This window comes from Embiotoca jacksoni, unplaced genomic scaffold (genome assembly GCF_022577435.1).
Source record: "Embiotoca jacksoni isolate LCO1_2020_lvr unplaced genomic scaffold, fEmbJac1.0.p SCAF_18, whole genome shotgun sequence".
Classification (NCBI taxonomy): Eukaryota; Metazoa; Chordata; class Actinopteri; family Embiotocidae; genus Embiotoca; species Embiotoca jacksoni.
Genome location: NW_027185318.1, coordinates 5,108,987 through 5,118,765, shown reverse-complemented (window position 1 = coordinate 5,118,765; position 9,779 = coordinate 5,108,987).

The following is a 9,779-nucleotide window of genomic DNA, read 5'->3' as shown; positions in this document are numbered from 1 at the left end:
TACCGACTGTTGCCATGCACCAAAACAAGAAGCTCACTCCAGCTGATGAACACTGCATTTCTTTTCTTCACTGTTTGGCTAAATACCTCACGCCAGTTCATCTGTCTCTGTTCTGTACCACCTTCCAGGAGTAAAGACTTAAGAGTTTAAATAGATAGAGGGCCTTTACGGGGAAGGTTTCTCACAAAAAATAAAAGAGCTAAAAAGGCACATAATCTTATATTCAGTCTTGAAATATGTACTGTTCTGTCTCCAAGTGTTTAATTTAGACACAGAACAACAGTGTTGCAGGATTTAATGGTTTCCAAAAGCAGTTTCTCCTCAGAAGGGGTGAAAATATGCTCAAGATATTATATGACCTCGGGAAAATCTTGAACCAATTTGATATGTATTGGAAACAACTGAAATTATTCGCTAATTAGCTTTTGGAAGATTGCTGTCATTTGTTCTGGGAAAAATAAGATTTTAATATTCTCAATACTAGATTTAATGGCTTAATTAAGATATTTTGCACAGTGCGTGCATGAGCACACACACACACACACACACACACACACACACACACACACACACACACACACAAGCTGCCTGGTCTGCCCAAAGATGTCTGTTGAGGAGAAACAGGGCGATGATGTCATCAAGTCGAGCCGGTGCATCACATCATCGGCTGACCCGGTGATGTCGCCTGCGGTGAGCACCTGGCTGCTTTCACCACAAGAGAGCCATTACATGTCAGAAGGGTGTTTAGAGCGCACAGTCATTACACACACACACACACACACACACACACACACACACACACACACACACACACACACACACACACACACACACACACACACACACACACACACACACACACACAGAAGCAGCAGCTGGTACGCAACTCCAACTGGACAAAACAATAAAACTTGGAACGCCACCGCCCAATGGATGGTACAGAAACCTGGTATATTTGGAAAGAGCTCTCTGTCTGTCTGTCTGTCTGATTGTCTGTCTGTACCTCTCTCTCTCTCTCTTTTATGCAACACCAGCCTGACTGATTCCTTTTCCTCTGTGTGGTCCAGACGTAAGTCATCCAGGCCACTTGAACTGCTCTGTTTACGAGCAGGTTACTACTAACACTCAGACACACACACACACACACACACACACACACACACACACACACACACACACACACACACACACTTCATCTCCTCCTCTGTCTCCGCAGGTCTGGTTCTGAGCTCCATCATTCCTAACAACAATTATCTTTGGTGTTAGCTCACAGATCAGGCACCTCCAAGTCTGGGGCTGTTACAGACGAAGCACATGCTGGCTTAGAGATGTGTTTACAAGAACTGGGGGGTAAAGTGCGAGAGAGAGAGAGTGTGTGTGTGTGTGTGTGTGTGTGTGTGTGTGTGTGTGTGTGTGTGTGTGTGTGTGTGTGTGTGTGTGTGAGAAAGAGAGTGAGACAGAAAATGTATGAGACATAAGAGCAGAAGGCTAGCTTATAGTGTGCTACAGTCAGCAACACTTTAAAAGGAAGGTTTGTAGTGCTCTTCCCACTACCGGATCATGTCCAGTGTCCACACACACACATACACACACACACACACACACACACACACACACACACACACACACACACACACACACACACACACACACACACACACACATAAACATGCACATACACAGAGCCAGATGGACAGCAGTGCTAAGGCTTAGTTTAATGACAAAAGGACCCTCAATCTGGACATGGATTTATCACTCACTTTAAAGTCCATCTGCGAGAAGTTTGGACTGAAAACACAACTGCACAATCTCTCTGCCTTCCTCAGCTTGTGTTTGAGCAACTTAGCAACTCTCTCTCTCTCTCTGAACACACTCTCACACACACACACACACACACACACACACACACACACACACACACACACACACACACACACACACACACACACACTTTCCAGCACAATGAGTCTCATACCTTTCCCACATCTGTAAAAACTCTGAATGATAAATGTTTGAGGACAGGGGATGGCTGGACAACTTTGGTTCTCAGGCCGCTGGCCATATCAAGCGGGCATGGGACCACGGGCCTTTATATTTCCTGGGTTTAGTGGTGTCCAGAGGCCCAGCAGCATGTGGGGTGGGGTGAGGGGACGCTGAGGGGAGGCTGAGAGGCAGATAGACAAGAAGAGTGACAGCACGGAGATAGACTAGCTACCTATTTATAGCCCGGGCCATCTGCAGAGCTCCCTCTTGTCTTTGGTCATCCTGTTCACAAAGGCTTAGAGGCAGATTCCAGCAGCCCAGCGCCCAGCCGCTCCATTCACTATTCATTCCAGAGCCGGCAGCACCATATGGATCCGGCCCCACTGCTGGGCCCTGGCCGGCCTGTTTCTCCCTCTCTATCTCTCTCTCTTCAGATTGACATGGTAATGAAGCCTGGGTGGCTTGCAAAGCACTCTCCTTTCTCCCCCCCCCCCCCTCTTTCTCCCTGTGTCTTTCCCCTCTTCTCTCTCAAAGACTCCCGGCTCCAGCATGACCGGACACCCCCTCCTCCTTCCCTCCTGTTCTCTTCCTACTGCTTTCTCTCCTCCTCCTCTTTCTTTTGCAGTACTCTCCTTCTGTCTTTCTTTAGAAGCAGCCCAGGCACTCTCCTTGCTGTACTCACTCTCAGACATTCAAATGATCTCATTTGATTCCCTCACACCTGTGAAGAGCTAATCTGACCTTAAGTGGCCAAGATGTTCTCTTGCCAGTTTTGCTATGTGAACATCTCCATGCCCATCAAGACGGATACACTACGCTGTCGTATGAGGTGTGATCAAAAAAAGACTGTTCCTATTGCACGCTAACAGAGCGCAGCACAGTGATATGCATGAAGCCTGGGGGGAAAGCAATGACTTTCATGTGTAAGCATTCCAAGTTACATCAAATGATCAAAATCAGCACCTGGGACACAGGTGGCGAGCACTGGTACGAGCGCGTTCGCGACTTCACCGTGGACTTCAGCAGAGAGCGTACATCAAATTTTGGGTCAAACTCCAGAAATCGGTAACAGATCCCCCTGAAATGCTTCAGCAAAGAGGCGAGAAGCCGGGCGAGGTGTTTGGAGCGGCATTAAAGAGGAGCAGAAAGACCAGGACAGAAGAAGGCGCATCAGATCGGCCAGGTGCTCTTTGACATTCGGAGGGTTGTGAATTCCTCCCCAGTGTCAGAGTGTCCACGCTGAATTCTACCGTGACGTTCCGAGGCGTCGGCGAGAAAAACATTCAGTGCAAATGACTAAACTGTGGTGCGATGACATTTGGGTTCTCCAACATGACAACGGGCGAGTTTCTCAGCCTCAACAACACAATCATCACTCCCCACCACCTCTACTGGCACCCTGCGGCTTCTTCATGTTCATAAAGAATTTGACACAAAATTTGATGCGTGCTCTCTGCTCAAGTTTCACATCTATGCACGCGCACGCACACACACACACACACACACACACACACACACACACACACACACACACACACACACACACTGGTCACAGGTCTCAAGTGTAACTCAGGTGCTGATGTTGATCAAGCAACAAAACTTGAAATGCTTATTCACGAAGGTTCGAGCTTCTCCATGCACACGTGTCTGAAATTTTTGATCGCTACTTATATTGAAATAGCAATGAGTCAGAACATCTTTTTTTATTTTTTTTTTTATTTTTTTTTTATTAATCACCAGTCCCCACATGTCAGCAGGAAGACCGAATACTCACAGAGAGCACATCCCCTTTTTTCAGCTCACATCCCCTTTCCAGCTTGACCATCTCACTTCAATGAGGCATAAAAGGCAATAAAGCGGAAATGGAATCAGAGGAGGGGATTCCACACAGGGAAACTGTTAATGATGCTACAAAGCACAGCCCCTTGGGGGAAGTAAGAGGACTGTGAAACTCAACCCAAACAGAGCTTCTGTCAGCCTCCCTTGTTCCCACTTAGTCTTCAGTCAGTGGACGAATCGGAAACTGTACTTGAAAGGCTTTGTTACAAAAAGGCCACTTTAGTTATCCGAGTAATTGGTATATTTTTATTTATAAAGCCGTCCTGGACAAACTTCCATCATCTCTCTGCAAATTTATTTCACAGAGTTTGTCGTGCGCACGTTATCTATGATCACAAGGCGTTTATCTGCTTTCTGTCCATAACGTGAGGACGGAGCCCAACGACTGTTCCATGACAATTAACAGTCCAACTTCCTCATCCAACTTTGACCTAATGTACTCGTTGAACTTCCATTTTTCTGATTCATTCACAGTTTTCCTTTACAATAACAGGTTATTAGTAATACTACGGGGTTTTGCTCTTACTCTGTTTTATCTTCTGCTAAACTAGCGTATAATCTGGCAAACCTCTCCGACCACTCGCGTGTTCCAAGACTTCAGCAATTACTTTGGTGAGTGCTGTGTTATCATCACTGATAAAAGACCTACAAATAAAACAAAAATTAAATAAACACGTAGTTCTACTTAAGACAAGTCACTTAATTCTTCTCCGCTCCTCCCCAGCTCCTGCTAGAAAAAGAACGTCTTGCGCAGTCTACAACTCTGACAGACAAAACTTTTGTTTAAATTCCTCTGCAACTAGACTTTTAATAGCAGCGGGACATGAAAAACAACTGTCCGCGTGTGTTTGTTGTGGTAATCATTTTAGAAGACAGACAACGTTAAAAGTGCATTAGTAGTCAGAGGTATCATTCCTGCCGTAGTGTGGCAGTCACCTTGGGATCTGTGGAGCCTGAGGCCTAGGCCAGCCTAGTTAACCATGCATGCTGTGCCGGGCCTAACCTAATTAGGTGCCATCCCAATGTCAACACTGCTGCGTTCAGAGCCTGATAAAAGACAAGCCTTTTCTTCCTCTACTCATACTGTGAAAGGGCTACAAAGAGCCGGGTTGGAGGGACCCTACCATCTGCAAGCTCTGTGTGTATTTGTAGGTGTGCGAGCATTGGCTGTGTGGGATGCACGCATGCTGTCATTTCTGCTTTCAACTTGAAAACATTTGCTGTGTAATGTCGGAAATAAATCACCCTCAGGTTCTGTGACCAACTTCTTTATCCTAACATGAAACCGGGAGCGATTGATGAACATTTGAATCGACTTTATAGGCATTTCTGTGAAAAGACACCAAATATAATCATTTATAACGTACATAAATAATGGCGGTGCACTTCATATATACACATGTAGATACAGCTGTATCTCTTTCAGCTGTGATTTCATGCCATGTGTGTTTTGTGAATCCACTTCCACTCGAGCCTATGTGCACTCCGATTTCATACCTTCATTTATCGTATTTTATTTTAACTCACATCCTCAGCGTCATTAAAGCATAGAAACATTTCGCACCGAAATCCCAATTAGGGTCGATCAAATATGGCTCCTCGAGCACGGAGGCACACGTACCTACACACGTACCTACACACACACACACACACACACACACACACACACACACACCGTGTTGCTGTTTTAATGTGTCGTCAAACCATCCACTAATTCCATTTATACGGATAAAACACTCTCACAAATAGATTACCTGCTACATACGATCCTCTCTTTCACTGTGAAATTGTGGCACGGAGCCACATCCTCCCACTGCTTCTTAGTCCATTAAAATACAGATGAGAGCATTTTACAGCCTGGGCCAACAGCAACGCCTCCCAGCTAATCCACCAACAAACACAAACATCAGATGAATTATCTGTAATGGAGAGGGCTCTGTTCTGGCACCGCTGACGGAGAAATGAAACAAAACATGAGTTTATTTTGGTAAATATTTGGATTTCATTTTGATTCTGCTTTTCATGTACGTAATTAGCTGGCAAATATAGATCTGTATTTGAAACCCTGTTTTTTTTTTGTTTTTTTTCTTAACTGAGGGTGTTGGTGTCTTTAGGTGTGCTTCCAGCAGTTTCGTTTCAGAACTGCTTCACGCATTCTGCAAACTACATATGAAAAGAAAGTTTCTTTGCTTTCAGCATTTGAAGAGTTTGTCAACTTCAGCTTTTAAATAATGCACTTTTCAGAGGAGAGAAATCCGCTCAAGGAATCCTCCATCTATCCATCTATCCGTGGCCAGCAGCACACTTGACAGTTTCACTGGCTCAGGAGCCAAGCAAACAATGCTGCTCTGACAGGCGAATCTCTCCCGTGTCGGAATCTCATCTACTTAAAGCACTATTTATTCAGCACACATCCTTTTAATGCTGAATCTTGGCAACGGTGCATGAAATCCAGCACCTTAATTCCATTAGCTTGTTACTCCAATAAGTCCCAATAATCTAAAGCCTAACTGCAACACATACACAGACCTAGGAAATACACAAGCCATAGCTGCTCCCTCTGGGGGCATTTTTAATAACACTAATAGCCTTTAAAGGTTGATTCATTCTGCCGATATCAAAGTAAATGACCACATTAACCTGTTGGCTGGGACTAACTGTGGTGGAGCTTGTCTGGGAGAGGAAGTAAAAACTGGTGGCAATATGAAACACAGCAGGTTTATGGGGATTTGATATAATTACGTCTCAAAGACGTAAGGATGCCACAACAGAAGAAAGTCGTCAGTCACGTCATTCTCTCTCCAGCTCGCCGCTCCATTTCCCACCATCCTGAATGATCCGCCTTACGCTTGATCATAGTCCACACACAGGGCCCAAGCTATTGTCGATAAGAGACTGAAGCTTCTCTTCAAATGGGGCTTAGCGAGTGTGATTCAAAAGACTCTGCTCTTCATTTCAAAAGTGACTCAGCTTTTGTTAGTCAAAGGGTAAAGAGGGTCCTTTTAGACCCAGATGCCCTCTGTGGGAAAGAACAGATAAACTGGCGAAAGTGAAAGAGGCAGAAAAGAAAGAGACCAAAACAAAAAAAAAACAAAAAAAAAAAAGGCAGAGAGAACATCAGTGGCGCAAGATAGATAATCTAAGAGGAAAGAGAATGAGAACGTAATAGGGATATAAAGAGCAAGCCAAAAGAGAAAGGCATGAGAAAGTCTGTGCTGGTCGGTCTGATCCTACGTGAGCTGATGAGATGGGCGACGGGTGAGGAGGGGTGAGCGATAAGAGCCAAAGAGGATTAGGGCCGTGAGAACCTTTGTTGTTGTGATCAGTTAAAAGCACTGGCTCTCAATGATCCACCTGACCACTTCAGCGTGCTCACAGCAGAAAATCTGCATGTGAGGGATGACAAGACACCTCCAGCAGCCCATTGAAGTAGAGGGACCGACGCGAGATCGCGGCGTCAGGGACAGATCTTTCTTTTTTTTTCTTTCTTTTTTTTAAATGCTGTTTTCTTCCAAAAGTCTCAAGATAAACATGTCACATTGTAGTGTGAACAAAAAACAAATTATGTCCAATAATAAGTTTGCCCATTTCTGTGTCTAGATCTAGCAAGTCTAATCTTTACTCTCTTTTTAAATGTTATTCTCTACAAGTCCTGATGGATATATCCGTGTCTTTAGCATCTGAATACGACGCTGTTCTCACCAAATACTTGCTAACTTTGTCCGTTACAGGCTGCAAATCCCCAAAAATGAGTCAAAAGATTTAAAAAAAAAAAAAATATGTGAAAATGATCCTTTTCACATACACATAGCATTTGGGTCATTGTTATATAGAAATTGAAATTGAAGACTAACAACTTTTAGGCCAACAAAATGAATAAAACACAGAAGACGTATTCTCTACTAAGATTATAGTCCTGGCAGCAGGTAAGGGGTTGGAAACAGTATTAAGACCTTAATGTTGGGAAATAAAACGGTATTTTATAATTTCCTAGAAAGGGTCCTGGAGAGAATTATAATCTGACATGTGCCAAATACAGGGGGAAATAGAAAACGTTCACGCTAGATGTGATGAGTTTTTTTTGGCAGTAGTAGATTTCCTTTAAGGAAAATAAATACTAATGGTTGGTTGTACTTGACCTTTGACCTCAGTGTGCCATCTTCCTAGCAATCTGTAAATACTCTTGTATTAAACTGGTGAATAGGATATTTAGTAAATGATTTCAGACAACATCCCTGACACGTGATCCACTTTTGAAAATATGGACCTGCTGGTTCTCTACATTTTTCACACTTGCTCAACAATAAATAACGCTTCAAAGACAGTGGAAAGCAGCTTGGCAGTCGTATCGTGAAGCTGATGGCTATGAATGGAACAGTTGAACTTGATTTTTATTATTTCAGTATGGATGAAAGCTGATTTGTTTTTCTTACAGAAATATTGAATTTAAAAAAAAAAATTGGGTCCAGAAGTGGCATTGTCAAAATGATCTGCCATTTCTTCAGCAAAGCCAGGTTTATTAAAGGCTGCTAGAAGCAGCAAAAGACACTGATGCTCCTTATCTTTGTGTGGTGTTTGGGACTTGTTTTCAATATTTAACAGAAGAATTATGCATTTCTTTTTCAACTTTAGACCCACTGGCCTTGGCTCATTTTCTGCGAATGCATAACGGAACACATTTTCACGAAGGACACACTGTGTACCACCTTACACATTACTATTACATATGCAGTGATAAGGTTCAGTTGACTTGAGGGTAATAAGTGTGAGAAGTGGAAAACAAGAAAACATGGTATAAATTAAAAAGAGAAGGTTTGCGGAGTGCCGCTGTCTTCATCGGCCGGTTGTGATCCCTTTAAATTTGCAGCTGGTTTTGGAGGTTGAACACAACCATCGTCACCATTTATGTTGAAACCAAGACTTCCTGCACTTTAATGTTGTGTGTGAAATTACACACACACACACGCACACGCACACGCACACACACACACACACTTACTTCACCCTCTGTAGTGCCTGACAAAATACAAAATGTCTTTCAGAAACATAAACATTTTGATTTGTGTTGATGTAGACCCAAGAAGGACAGGAAGACACAAATGGAAGAAATATGCTTGCAACACAAACACAAACACAAACTGACTCAAATACATACTTTCCATAAATACAAGGTTCAGTAGGGTTCGGCACTGAAGCAGAAGTCAAAGCAAAGCGAGCTTTACTCACCAAAAAGGCTGTATCGCTGAGAGCGCGGCAGGCCGAGGAAAACGTAGGATGCAGGCTGAAGCAGAATCCAACAAACAGAATTAAACAAAGAGGCGGGTAAATAAGTGAAGTCGGGTGGATGCACTTTCAAACATCCAATACAACAATCTGAACTTCATATACACACACAACTACCTGATGGGAAATTGAGACACAGGTGTATACAACAATTGGCAGGAAACTAAACAATGGGAGGAAAATAAAGCACAGGTGGACACTAAATGTGGAAATTTCAAAATAAAACAGGAAGTGATGACACAAAAGCCCAGACTTGGTATGACAGTGTATTTTTTCACCATAAAATCTGATTATAACAAAACCGAATAGCACTTTTGTTGATAAAGGTGATAAGGCAGAGTATTGTTTTAATACCACAATATAGGGCGAGTTATAAAAAACACCCGGGATATTCTCATTCAAAAATAGTAGTTATAAATGTATGCATGGGTTTTCCAGTCCTAAATACACTCACAGCTCACAGTCCACAGCCTTAACACCAGACACATAATTCACCTCAGGAGAAATAAGACGAGTGCCGGTGGTCAGTGATGGCCGAGGACTTAGTAATGAATCAGCCAGAACCGACCTGTTCTCTGTTTTCACAGAAACAAGTGTGTTTCCTACATTAACTCTCTCTTCCCTCTGTGCTGTATAAATAGATCAAGATTGAGTAAGAGCAAGATGACTGTGGT